The following is a 14286-nucleotide window of genomic DNA, read 5'->3' as shown; positions in this document are numbered from 1 at the left end:
AAAAGCACCTGCTGATATGTGACTCAAGCTGTGCTGGACACGAATTGTGGTGTTGTGATGGGGCAGCTTCACAGTTTGATCTCCAGACCCCTTAATACCCTTAAAGATTATGGAGGGCCCCCAAGTATTGTTTGTGTATGTTATGTCTTTTTAATATTCATTATATGAGAATTAAAACTGAGGATGTTTAAACACAAGAACACACAAACACACAGTCCAGGAGTCATCAGGGTGATATCATCACATATGTCCTTTCTGGAAACCACCACTGGATACCTGTGAGACAATGGGGATGAGAAAAACAAGTGACATGTTCAGTATTAGGAAAATAGTTTTAGCTTTGAGAATCCCCTAAAAAAGGGATGCCTGGGTGGCTCAGTGGTTGAGCGTCTGCCTTTGGCTCACCCCAGGTCGTGATCCCGGGGTCCTGGAATCGAGTCCCACATCATGTTCCCTGCGGGGAGCCTGTTTCTCCCTCTGCCTGTGTCTCTAGCTCTCTCTGTGTCTCTCATGAATAAATAAATAAAGTCTTTAAAAAATATATTAAAAAAGAGAATCCCCTAAAAAGATCTCAGGGCCCCCACTTTAAGAACCATTGAGTAGAAAACTTGTCACAGCCTTTAGGAACCTTTATTCTCAGCTGTCACTCTCCCCTTCCCAGTTGCCAGGGCCCCAGTTCAACATAAGCCACTGCCGGGTGGTTGAGCTTTATTACTGTTATCCATACTGATTTATCAGGCCCTTTTCAAAAGGAAGTTCATGGATGCCAACACACCTGCGTGGGCCCCGCATTCCTGGAGGTGTTGTCATGTCCTCTCTCCCCTCCTCCGGGTGTGGTATCCCTCTTGGACTTTCTTTTCTAGACGGGAGGGACAGGCCAGAGCTTCCTGGATCTCCTGAGTGGAATTTGCTCTGAGGCTTGCATCACAGGTGCGCCCGAGCTGTGTAAGGAAGAAATGTGGAAAACAGTTTGAATTTGATAAAGGTGTTGTGGAGGAGGGGAACCCTTTCATTCTGGGAGGTGTTGTGGCCACAAGTTTGTTGGCAGAGCCTGAATTTCAGACTTCCTTGAGAAGCAAGGAGCCCAGAGACACAACACAGAGGAGGTCTTATATTTCTGTTTCTTTAGTTCCCAGGCTGAACCCTAATCTCATTTCTCTCTGTCACCTCTCCCCACCCCCAAATCCTCAGGCCAAAGCTGATCAAGGCCTTAGTGTGGAATGAAAAGCTAGTCTCATGCTTGGGAGAATTAGTACCCAGTGAGTTCGTGAGATAAGTAAGGTGAGTATGACACGGGCTTGATAAATTATAGGTTCTCAAAATCATTAGTTGGGAATGGGCTACCCCTGATTATCACACCCACACACCGTCAGGTCCTTCCAGCCTGTCTCTGTCCTCGTCCTCTGAAAAAGCCAGTGGGGGTTACATTTGTGCTGTATCCTCCTCAATACTTTCTGTCTTTAAGTTCTACAACTTAACACGACTTTTGTGTTCATTTGGAATCGATCTTGTGAAGTGGAAAGAGTCTAATTTTTCACGATTAGTTTTATTGATTCATGTCTTATCCAATAATACTTCTTTCTTTCCTTCCTCCTCTAACGCATAGAAAAGAAAAAAAGGAAAAAGCTAGAGGTGCCAAGAAGTCATATATACTGGTGGCGAGATTTTATTCAAGACATTTCTCTTGCCAGCTCTTTTTTCTCCTTGATTGCTCAAGTTCCAGTTTTGATGGAGCTGGTTAATAATTCTTTGAGAAAGAGCTGAAGTGTATATTTATGAATCTCAGACTACTCACCAAAGCATTTTTAAGCCCTTTAGCAGAGGTGGAATTAAGTCATATGACTGGTTTTCTGGTTAATAGCTTATAACACTTTGGTACTTTGTGTGGGGGTGAGGTGGAGGTGCTCAAAGCTCAGGAAACTCATGAATTACCTCCTGTAGCCTTTAAGAAGCTAGATGCCCTTTTAGGTAAAACCCCATCTTCGTGGGAGGCGGTATGTGCCAGGCACAGTGCATGAGCCCTGCCCTCGATAAGTGTGCCCTCTGACCTCTTCTCTCTCGAGGACTCAATTTCTCCATCTGTGAATGCAGCCACTGGATGAGCTCATCTCCACAATCTCTTCCAGCTCTTAACATTCTATGGTTCCCCAGGGATAATGGAGATTGATCATTATTTCAACATTATGAGGGATGAACTAGAATGAAAAGGGTAATCTTTCCATCAAGCTCAACAGACAGGCTGCAGTCATCAGTTAAAATATTCCAGTTCCTGGAGGTGTTGATGAAGATGATGATACTTAACAAATATGAGGGTCCTACCTGGCTCCAAGAGCTGTGGCAAGGGCTTTCATGTGGATTATTTTATTTACTTTTAAGTGACATGAAAGAGACTTAGTTTGGAAACACTCATCTTAATTTTTTTTTCTAAGAGTTTATTTATTTGAGAGAGAGAGAGAGAGAACATGAGTAGGGGCAAGGGAAAGGGAGAAGAAGCAGGCTCTCCACCTAGCAGAGTGCCTAATCTGATCCAGGACCCTGGAATCATGACCTGAGCTGAAGGCAGATGCTTAACCGATTGACCAGCCTAGGCTCCCTAAGATCTCAATTTTTTGTCAAGTGACAGATGTTAACTTGAGCCCTTGCTCTGCTCCTCACTGGCTGGGTGACCTTGACCTTGTTCCTTTACCCACTCAGAACCTCAGATTCCTCTTTCATGAGAGGAGACATAAGTGGTCACCTCATCACATTGTTGCAGGGATCAGATGAGAAACTACATGAAGCCGCACTGCCAACCATCAAATGCAATATGCATACTAGTGGTTATTATTTAGCAAGTAATATTGCCTACCAAAGCCTTTGGCAGAATTTCAAGAAATCCCTTGAAATAAAACAGAAATGTGTAATAAACCATTCTTGTTTCCACACAGGGTGGCCTTTTAATGGACATCTCTTAGCTGAGATGCAGCCCATAGCAGTTAAGAATGAGACTCTCAGGTGCCTACGTTCAAATCCTGCCTCTGCTATTTCCTGGCTGTGTGACCTCGGGCGAGCTCTTAACTTCTCTGAGGTTCCATTTCATCATCTGTAAAATGAGGACAGTAAGAGAGTTAATCGTCCTCCTTCATGTACAGAGCATTTAAAAGGCCCTAGTGCAGAGTAAGGACTTTGTAAATGTGAGCTATTATTTTCATTATGGCTAATTATTTTTATTACCTATTGCCATAACAGAATTCGTTAATGAAATAAGTATCTAAAGCCTCAACTATGTATGTAACACTGTTTTTCGCATGGAGACAGAGGGCAAAAAGTGAAGATACCATGTCTACTTCAGTTTACACTGTAGATAGGTTTGGCAAATACCCATGAGCACCTACTGTGGCTCACACAGGGAAACGCAAATCTAAATACAATAGAGTCCTTGCTTCCAAGGAACCCAGGGCTAGCTGAGAAATCAGAGTCAGGGAGAGACGTCTTCAGGAAGTGGTGGCCACTAAAGTTAAGGGTGGTGGTGGGATCTCTGGGACAATCCAGAGATCACATTTGACTCTACTACCACCCACCTGTGGGACACATCTTAATAGTAATAATAGCTAGCCTCTTTGAGTTAATAAGTATTTATTGTCTATTATGTGCCAGGTGCAATTCTAGATGGTGAAGAGGACATGACAAAAATCCCTGCCCTTCCGGAACAGACATTCCACCGGGTAGAGACAATACACAAGAGAATTAATCAAAATGTATATAGTGTGTTAGTGACAGAAGTCCTGGAGAAAAATAAAGCAGGGAGGAGAGATGGGGAGGCCTGTTGGGTGGGGGGCAAGATGCGGAAGGAGAAAGAAAATTCAACATAGGGTGGCAGAGGCAGCCTCTCAGGGAAGCTGGAGGTGAGACAGAGATCCTCCTGTGTCTCTGTGTGTTGGGTGGGTTGTAGGGGATCCTGAGCGGGGAGGGAAGGCTTCCTTCCAGGCAGGGGCTCAGCGTGAGTGTGAGGATTAAAGGCGATAAAGCTCACTCTGTGCCTGGCACACGGCAAGTACTCAGAAGACACCAGCTGCTATTTTGAGCCATTACTCAGTGCTGAGGCCATGGTATGAAGGGGGGGGGGGGGGGAGGTGGGAGCAGAAATGAGAGAATGACTAAGTCAGCCTGGAGGGGGGGTCTGGAGTGTTTCACAGTGCAGTGACTCTGGTTAGTGCTAGGGCAGAAGAATGAGTAGGAGTTTGCTAGAGGCATGGCGGGGAGTGGGACGGGGGAGGAGGCATTCCAGGGAAAGCCAGCTTTGCAGCAGAGGTGTGGGGGCGGGGAAAGAACATGGTGTGTTCCCCAAGCCATGGCGTGGTTGCGTGGGTGTGCCGGGTGAGGACCCTCTCTGGAGGTGGGGGCTGGAGAAGTAGGTGGAAACCAGATGAGAAGGGCCTCAGATGCCCTCGCAGCGAGTTTATGCTTTCCCCAGTTGGTGCTCAGAGACTCCTCTAATGTTTACAACTGGGCAATGAAAGGATCAGATTTATATTTTCATAAGCTCTACGGAGGAGGGAGGCACTGGGGGCAACAAGTTAGTTAAGTGTTGCGGGGAAGGGTGTAATTAAAAGGCAAAATGAATGGTATGGCTTATGGGACACAGGGAGGAGGCAGGACATCCCATCCATCCATCCATCCATCCATCCATCCATCCATCCATCCATCCAATTCATGATTAGTGAGGTCCAGCTATGCACCCAGCACAGGAGAGATGCTTGAGTTGCAGTGGGGACCAAAGCCATCGCTCTCTATGAGGCAGACAGATAAGTGAACCCAACTTGGGAGGGGGGCAAGGAAGTGTCACAAACATGGCTGTTTATGGCCCAGGCAGGTAACTGAAGGGAATGGAGAAGCTGGGCGGGGCCTGCAGAGAATTCCTGCTCCAGGACAGGGCTCACCTCCAGCCTGTGAGGCTGTGGGAGAATGCGGGCTTTGTAGTGGCAGGTCTGCTGATTCTGTAAGAGGCTGGACATTTTTATGTGAAACTTCCTGATTTTTAAATGTTGGCAACTGATCAGAGTGTGGTGACTGAGAATAAGTGTGAGTGTGTGTGTGTGTGTGTGTGTGTGTGCTTTCTACTAAGGATGGGTTGTAAGAAAAGCTCTGAGGACATGATATTTATAAGGTGTTGGTGGTGTGGAGAGAGACGGGCATGCGCCAAAGATCCAGGTGGGGGAAAAACTTGGTTTGGGGAATTAAAGGAAAGCCTCTGCCTGGAACTTCAAGAACAGTTCCAAAAGAGACCCAGTGTGAGAGTGTGGACAGGGTTAGGACAGGTAGGGTCTTTGCAGGTCCTGGTGTAGGGTTTGGGTTTTATTCTGAGTTCACAGAAAGGCTATCACTGAATAATCAGAGACAACTTTCAGGTCTATGGGATCATTCAGATTCTGGATTCCAGATGTAGAAGAGGGACGAAGGAAGAACAGTTCTAGGGACGAAAATGGTGAAAGCAGAGCAGTTCTCAAAGTACATCAGCATCTTTGTGTAAAAAGGATGTGCAAGCTGAAGGACTACGAGGCAGGCAGCACCGTGGGATGGATTCTGAGGTCCTGGAAAACCTTGGGAAGTGACATTTGAAAAGGAGGTTGGTGCCATGGTATGGAAATCACTGAACCAAGGGCCTTGGTCTCTTCTGGATCTCATCTTGTGGGCCAGAGTGCCCCCAATGTGCCTAATCATCTTGGGTGCTTATTAAAAATGCAGATTCCAAGGCTCCCCTTCTGCAAGCCCATCTCTGGAGGTCTGGAACCAGGCCAGGAACCTATCATTTTAACCACTGTCTGTGGGATTTTCACGTCGAGTGAGTTTGGGAAGTGCTGATGTAGGTGCTGGGGATCATGGGGTGTCTCTGACCTGGGAGTCAGAAGCTGGTGTTTTAAGGCTGACTTGAGGGAAGACAGATGGCAGGCAGACCAGTGAGGAGGCCCTTGCATTTGTCAGGACACAAGACTTGTGACGGTCTTGTGAAAGGGGCTCTACTCGGTTCCTAGGGCTGCTGTAACGAAAGTACGACCTAAACCAACAGAAATCTGCCCTCTCACGGGTCTGAGGCCGTAATTCCAAAATCAAGGCCAGAGTTGGTTCCTTCTGGAAGCTGTAAGGGAGAAGGTCCCAGGCCTCTCTCCTTAGCTTCTGGGGGTTGCAGGCAATCATTGGCGTTCCTGGCATGTAGGCATGCCACTCAGCATCACACGGATTTTCTCTATTTTAACCTTTAAGTTAGATGCTGCCTGAAGGTTGAGGGAGATAAGGAGGGAAAAGACTACAAGATTTGTTGAAGAGCTGTTTGCCTGGCATAGAACAGATTCTCCGGAAACTTGTTCTGTAAACGGCAAGAAATATTTCCTGGGGACTTTGGGGGTGTCGGTTTAGTGGTGTAAGGATGAAAGACACACAGAAGGCCCTGTAGAGTGGACACTAAATAAACGAGGACCATGGCAACCAATGGCAAGGAATAAGATGGATGCTGGAAGTAGCTGTGAATAATAGCAGCTAAGACTATGGAGTAGTAAAATGTGCAGAGACTGTTCCTAAAGCATTTACACTGTACTCTAGTTTCATCTTAGGGTGATTGACTCGTCCTGGTTTGCCTGGGACCTTCCCAGTTTTATCCCTGAGAGTTCTGGGACAATCCTTCAGTCTCTGGCAAACTCACTTTTGTCTTCACAAAAACATAAGGATTTAGGTGCTATTATCACCTGCATTTTACAGAGGAGGGAACTGAGGCTCAGAGGTGTCAAGCAACTTGCCCAGGGCCACACAGGTAAGGGGTCGAGCTGGTACTCAAACCTAAGTAGTTGGGCTCCAGGGCTCTCACCATTTTGTGTTGCCTTTTATAGAGTTAAGTGAATTTCAATTGTTGGTTTAAAAATATTCCTTCCTTTACAAAGTACATAATTTTGTTTGGAAGCAGAAAGCACGCCTATGTCCTTTTCCCCTTGCCCTGAGACAATCCAACAGGTAAGATGGCAGTTAAGAGTCAGGTTGCAAGACTTGTTGCCTTCTAGGAGCCTTCTAGAAACATGATACCCTCCAGGGGATGTGCCCCACAGCCCCGGCATCTGATCAGAATTCCTCATGGGATTTTTTTCAGCAGAGGGAGTGTGGTTCACTATGGAGAGGAGTTTCCAAAATGAAAATAAACCAACAAACAACCCAACTTGTTAGTGCAGATCCAATGACTTAGCCTTATTAAATTCAACATCAGGGAGAAAAGAACTAAATCATTTATAGAAACCTTTCTTTTCCCTCCTCAGGGGACATTTAAGAACCAAACGTATTTTTTTTTTTTTTAATTTAAGGGAATGCCAAATTTTTGAAAAATCATACCAGTGATGAAGGCTTAAGAACAACAACAAAGCCAGCCAAAGCTGATGCCCATGATCTCATGCTCTCTCTTGGGAAACACAGAAGAAAGCAAGACCCAGGAAGCCAAGAGGGTGAGAGAGGTGGGTGATGATGGGGAGCACAGCAGGGGAGCCTGGTTCAGTTCCTGGCATGGTTGCCTCTGTGCTGAGCTGGACAGGGGACCTTACCTCTCCGAGTCCTGTGTCTAAAAGGGGCTGAGTAACTACCTCACAGGTTGTACCAAGAATCCCACCAGATTATAAATGTGTCCCTTAACACTGTTTCTGGCACATGCCACGTGTTGAATTAATGGTACCTATCACTGCTCAAGACTCCTTTGGGCTTGCACTTTGGTCTATGATTACGAAGAGCCCCGAGCTAGCGTTTGTGGGAGGCTCATGCCACGTCAGGTCAAGCCTGAGCTAAGTGTGCTATGCACATTCTCTTATTCACTCCTCACATTAACTTGGTCCTGTTGTTATCCCACTCGTAGTGTGGGGACTGGGGCGAGCCAGGGAGGACGAATGGCACACAGTGGGTAGGGCTTTGGACTCAGGTCCATTCCAACCCTGCTTTCTATGACACTTTACAGGGAAGCTTAAAAACAAAAAGGGCAGTCATTTTTCTAGTTTCGGGTCTCTTTAGGTATAATGAGGATCTATTTGTTTCTGGAAAGTGCCTATAGCAAATTGCAAAATGGAGCAAGGTATGCCCAGCAGCCTTCTGGATCGGGGAGTTTTTGCACGAGTTCTGAGGCAGAAACTTCAGGCTGAAGTTGTTTCTCTCACGGTTGAACCTGCGCCCCACAGTGGGACCCTGCCCACTCCTCAGTTTCTTCACCCTGAGGCAAATGGTCCAAAAGCTTCCTCTTAAATAGCAGTGCTTAAAATAAGAGCTTTGTGCATGTGCCCTGTGTTTTCTGTTCCTTGTTCAGGCTGGTAAGGAGAATGTTTATCTTAGTCTGCTATCTTTGTCTGACTTTGTAATCATGAGCAGTGAATGTTGCTTTTTATTTGTGTGTGGCCCTCGCCTCACTGTTCCCTGGACATCTCCATGACTCGGGGGAAAGATCTCCCAGCTTCGTCTTCAAAATCAGGAAGAGAGAGCACTGATGGATGCTCCTATCAAGTCTGGCCGTGACCCTGAAGTCCTCTGCTCTTGCCCTTTGCATGGCCTGAATGATAAACTGAGATTCTGGGCACCCCGCTCCCACCCCGTGCCTTACTCTTGCTCATTCACATAGTCATTCAGATGCCAAACATGGGGTGCTTGCCGCAGTGTGGATGACTCTCTTCTTTCCAGCAGCTCGGTGCTTCTCAGAGATACTGCTGAAGGACCAGTTGTTAAAGAATTTTCCAATCATTGCAGGTGCCTATCTTTGTAAAATATAACCAAAACGAACTGCTGGGGGGAAAAAAAAAACTAAATTAAAAAAATCCCAAAGACCTATCAAATGCAGGCCCTGCTTTTTAAATTTTTTTTTTTTTTTTTTTTTAGGAAATGTCTTTTTTTTTTTTTTTATAGTCACACACACAGAGGGGGGGCGGGGCAGAGACATAGGCAGAGGGAGAACAGGCTCCATGCACCAGGAGCCTGACGTGGGATTCGATCCCGGGTCTCCAGGATCGCGCCCTGGGCCAAAGGCAGGCGCTAAACCGCTGCGCCACCCAGGGATCCCCAAGGCCCTGCTTTTTTAGTTAAGGCTCAGCAGACCTCATTTTGAACAGTATTGTGCTTGAGCCCACAATTACGATACAGCATGCTAAGTGTCCCCTTAGGGATGAGGTCCCAAAAGATAGGAAGAGAAATAGGTTTGTAGGAACCCAGAGGAGGTAATCTTGTGTACAGTAGAAATAGCCTTGAAAAACTCGTCTGGAACCTCCATTTCCCACTTGCCAAATAGACCACCCCACAGGCTGGCACGTGTAGCTGATGCAGAAAGCACTGGACACACCCGAATCTAAGAATCACTGCAAATCTCTCATCATGGGTTGATGGTAGGTCAAGAACTCAAACTGCTTAGATGAGACCCATATAGATCTACCTTATATTACTCCACAGATTAAAATCTTTTGAAGTAATTTTTATTATAAAAGTAAAGCATTTTGTAGGGGAAGACTAAGTTTCCCCTTCACCCTTCCTTCAAGATCTTTTGTTATATATATAACAAAAATTGTATTATATACATACACATATATATGTTTATATATATATTTGTTTATATATAAAATATAGCAATGTGCATATACCATGCAGGTATTTTTGCTTGTTTCACTCAAGAATATATCATAGTGGGGCACCTGGATGGCAGTCAGGTAAGCCTCAGACTCTTCATTTTGGCTCAGGTCATGATCTCAGGGTTGGAAGATCCAAACCCCATCTCAAGCGCTGAGCTGGGTGTGGAGCCTGCTTATGAATCTCTCTCTCCCTCTCTCTGCCCCACCCCCTACCACTGCACATGCTAAGGAAAAAAAAAATCACGGTGATACTTCCACTTTACTACTTACATTCTTCATTCTTTTCTCCAGGCTACCTTGTTTTCCAAGGTATAGGTATGCAGTAACTTATTTAGATAGTCTTGTGATGGTGGACGTTTAAGTCATCACTACTTAGTGAACATCTTGTGCATCTGTCTTGTGCACTCCTGTTTTCCTCTAGTCCTAGTCCAAGAAACCAGCGGGTGTGCACATTTAAATGTGTAGGTACCGCCAAAGCTGTCTTCCTGAGGGGCAGTGCCATCATCAGCAGAGTTTAAAGTTGGAAACTGCACCGTTGAACTTATGCCTCCTTCTGCCAATCGACAGGCAGAACAGGGGAAGAACTTGATGGAAGTCACATGCGGGTTCAAGACACAGTCAAGAACATAGCCTCCTGACTCCCTGTCCAGGGAGGTCCCTCTGTTTTTATCAACCTCTAACAGTGCTATGGTCATTTACCTTGACTGCTCTGGTGCCCTGCCCAGAACCAGGAGCAAAGGCTTTGAATAAGCATATTCATGTCACATTTGAACCTCGGTCCTTAAGATCGTGTCTTAAGTTGCTTAAGAAAGGGGACTCTGATTTGGGTGCCTTGGCAGCCCCTTTGTGGGGGGACATCTGGTCCTTTTGTTTTGCTTTTTAAGGTTTTATTTATTTATTCTGAGAGAGACAGAGAGAGAGAGACAGAGACACAGGCAGAGGGAGAAGCAGGCTCCATGCAGGGAGCCTGACGTGGGACTCCATCCCGGGTCTCCAGGATCAGGCCCTGGGCTGAAGGCAGCCCAGTAAAATGATAATTGTATGGGAAGGGTTGGAAGGCTCTCTGGGTGTTTGTTTTCCTTCTCTTGTGGAGTTTAAGGACTGGGATGTGGGGCTGAGACATCCAACAGAGGGCAGTCTGAGCTGAAAGTGCGGTTCTTCACACAGAGGAGCATTTGCAAGATGCTCTGATGGTGCTAATTTGTTCCCAACGTTGAGATTTAATTGAGGTCAGAGTCCTTTACACTTATCGCTAGTGAGCTACTCTGAAGAGGTGATTTAAGGACAAGAAGTGGCCACATCCCAAAATTCCTCAGACACTCCCTTTGCTCTCATTTCTCTCTGAATTCTTCGTCTTCTAAATATTATCATCTGTCTTCACTTCTCTGTCTTCAGCACACTCCATTTCCGTTCATGCATGGCTTCACTAGCTCTCTGGCCATCCAGGACCATAACAACTCCACTGTGAACCCTGAACCCCCTCACTGCCCATAGCTACCCAGTTGCCCCATTCAGGAGGAGGAGCTAGTAGTGCCCCGGGCCTTCTCTTTGGCCATGCAGCAGCACCACCAGGGCAGACCTTCCTGCCAGCCTGCCAGTGGGAAGCATCACATCCACGCAGGTCTGGGAGGGTCCAAGCTGAGTGCTAAGGCTGGAGTAACCTGATCTGCTCCTGCCTGGGTGGCACCCCTCCCCTTCCTTCACACAACACCAGGGCTCTCCCGCCGCCTGGCCCAACCCTCTGCCTTCCCTTCCACAGTAATGGCGCTTTAGGGAGAGAGGTGACTGTGGGAAGCCACGGCCTTCAGAGGTCTGATGTCATACACTTTGCAGGAGATAGATAGGAACAGTCAGCGTCTCCTGTTTTATGGATGGAGAAACTCAGAGCCTGCCGAGTATAACGACTTGCTTATAGTCACACAGCTGGGAAGTGGTGACAGAGATCTGACACCTTATGTGTCTTAACTGTTTCCCGAACAGATGAGTGGCCCTCATCCTGCTTAGGAGCGTGTTAAGAGGGTCTCATGAAATGTCAGAAATGCCAATGGCTTCTGTCTCAATTTCTATTTTAAAAAGATGAGTAATTATGTTTGAGTTTCCCTTAAAAGACCAGTCGGTGTGAGAGCTTCCACTTGAGCTATGAGCACAGAAGCAAGGAGCACACTGCGTTTCAGTGACGCTTGAGCACCAGCACCGTGTGGCTGTACGGTATGAGGCAGTCTGCATTCTCACACCTATCTTGCTTCATTTCCACCACAGCAGAACACTGCTGTCGTCATGTGACTGTTAATGAGGGTCCTGTGTCACTGAAAAACCAACATTACAAACATAGCAATTGATTCTCTACAACATACCTGTACTCTGTCAGTGGAGCAGTACTCACAAAAATCTGGAATGCTCTCTTCTCATGTCTTAGGAACAGACACAAAAATTGAGAAAATAAACTTTTAAAAGCACTAAATGCCAGGAATCCAAGAGAAGTAAGACTGCAAAAAGGTCACAGTTAGGACAGTGGTCCCTTTGCTAGAAGAGAGGCTCCTGAGGCTGGGGGTTGTGTCAACTTTTACTGTCGGTAACCAGTGCCTGGCACATAGAAGGTTCCTGGGAAATGTCTGTGGAATAAATGAGTGCCAGTGATACAGTCCGACCTAGGATGAATGTGGATTTCTGGACGTGACTCTCTAGGAAGAACTAAATGAACACCAAGATTTTCTGCCCTTTGTGGTTTGTGGCCCTCTCCCATCCTCACCTCACCGGATCCTTCCCTCACCTCATGCCGTGGCTGGGGAGGTCGTGAGAGGTGAGATGGGGCACTCAGGGTCCCATAGGAGAAAGTTCAGATTCCGCATCTGCCAAGTAAGGTTGTGACTGGCCCCCATTTCTAAAGGCTGAGACTTCCAGGCCTGGGTCCCAGACCTCTTCTATGACTCCTTCTCCAGGTTACAGTCTTCATTGTCATGGCTTTATTATTTACTTTTATTTAAAGATTTCATCTATTTATTTAAGAGAGTGAGAAAGAGAAAACCAGTTGCAGGGAGGGCAGAGGGAACAGGGGAAGCAGACTCCCCGCTGAGCAGGAAGCATGACCTAAGTCAAAGGCAGACACTTACCTGACTGAGCCACCCAGGTGCCCCATTATCATGGCTTTAACTACTACCTACATGCTGATGGTCTTCACACTGCTATCTCCTGCCCCAATCTCTCCTCTGAACCTATACATATATTAACTTGCCTACTCAGCCCCTTCATTATTTCTATCTACTAGGCATCTCAAACTTAATGCAGTCCAAATCAAATCCCTGATCTCTCCACCCACCTTCTCATCAAGCTTTTTCCATTCAGGCGGTTGTAGCTTCCAGGTGACTCCTGCTGGAATCATCCTGGACTCCTCTGCTTCTCTCACACCCACATCCCATCCTATTGGCTTGGCCTCCAAAATATATCCAGAATCCAACTGCTTCTCACCACTTCCATATCTTCTAAGTCACCGCCATCTCTTGCAGAGGCCCCCTCCCTGGTTTCTCTCCTACTTGCCCCTCTACAGTTTATTCCTGACTCCAAGCTAGAAGGCTTCCAGTAAAACCTAAGTGAGATCAGGTCCCTCCTCTGGTTGAAGCCCTCTGAAAGCTTCTTATCTCACTCAGAGTCAATGCAAAATCCTCTCAATAGCTTCCGGTAGTCTCTGTCCCCTTTTTCCTAACCTTATCTACCACGATCCTTCCCCTCATTCGGGGCCTTTGAGGTTCCCTCTGGCACTCCCTTACTGTTTCCAGCTCTGCTTCCAGTCAGAAAGGATGGGATTCTGGACATATCTATTGGCTCTCTTTATTATTTCCATCCCGTGTGATGACATGAGCTCCATGTAGGCATGAATTTTGTTTTCCCCACTTGATTTCCAGAACCTAGAACAGTTCTGGCCCAGAGTCAGTGCCTGTGTGTAAATGAGGGTGATCAACCAAAGTCTATGTACAGTTGACCCTTGAACAATGAGGGACTTGGAGGGCAGTGGCCCTGGACAGTTGAAAATCCATGTATGGTTCTGACTCTGAAAAACTGAACTACTAATAACCTACTGTTGAGTGGAAGCCTTACCAATAACATAAACAGTAGATTAACACATATTTTTGCATGTTGTATGTGCTACATATTGTATTCTTACAATGAAGTAAGCTTAAGAACGTGGTATTAAGAAAGCCATAAGGAAGAGTATTTGTAGTATTGTGCTGTATTTATTGAAAAAAATCCATGTGTGAGTGGACCCAAGCATGTGTCACTGAAGGGCCAGCTACAGATCTAAAAGGCAGTGACCATCTTAGACTGAACCCAAAGGCAGTAGAACTCTACTCCCTCTGGTGAAGGGTGAGCCGATACAATAGCACAGGCGATGTCCCCACAACATAAAACAGGTGCAGTACATCACTGAAGGTTGGATCAAGATGCAGATGGGCTCTGCAGAGGTTACTACCAGTGGCCGCCTCTTGAGACTGAGGCTAGAGAGGGTGGTTTTATAGCTTTGTGCCTTACCTGGAACAGAATACAGGAGGTAAGCAGGTAATGGCTATCCAGTGTGGTTCAGGTCCCGGCATGCTGTGGAGCTCCTCACCTGAATGCCCTGATTAAATCCTCACACAACCCTGAGGCTGGGCTCTCTTATCACCATTTCAAGATGAAGAAATGGATG

The 14286-nt window shown here is 46.4% G+C and overlaps 1 long non-coding RNA gene across 2 annotated transcripts in view; it reads right to left on the bottom strand.

Annotated features, from left to right (window-relative positions):
• Positions 1–127: 127 nt before the first annotated feature.
• The window catches only part of LOC112674117 (uncharacterized), a 41579-nt gene continuing 27420 nt past the window's right edge, over positions 128–14286 (bottom strand). For both annotated transcript variants that reach the window (XR_007405381.1, XR_004808978.2), the window contains 2 exons: positions 776–941; positions 128–276 (listed from right to left, as the gene is read on the bottom strand). This is a non-coding gene — a long non-coding RNA (uncharacterized LOC112674117). The remainder of the gene's footprint in view (positions 277–775; positions 942–14286) is intronic.

Source organism: Canis lupus, chromosome 24, assembly GCF_003254725.2.
Source record: "Canis lupus dingo isolate Sandy chromosome 24, ASM325472v2, whole genome shotgun sequence".
Lineage (NCBI taxonomy): Eukaryota > Metazoa > Chordata > Mammalia > Carnivora > Canidae > Canis > Canis lupus.
The sequence above is the reverse complement of the archived record's forward strand: the minus strand, read 5'-3'. Positions and strand labels throughout refer to the sequence as shown.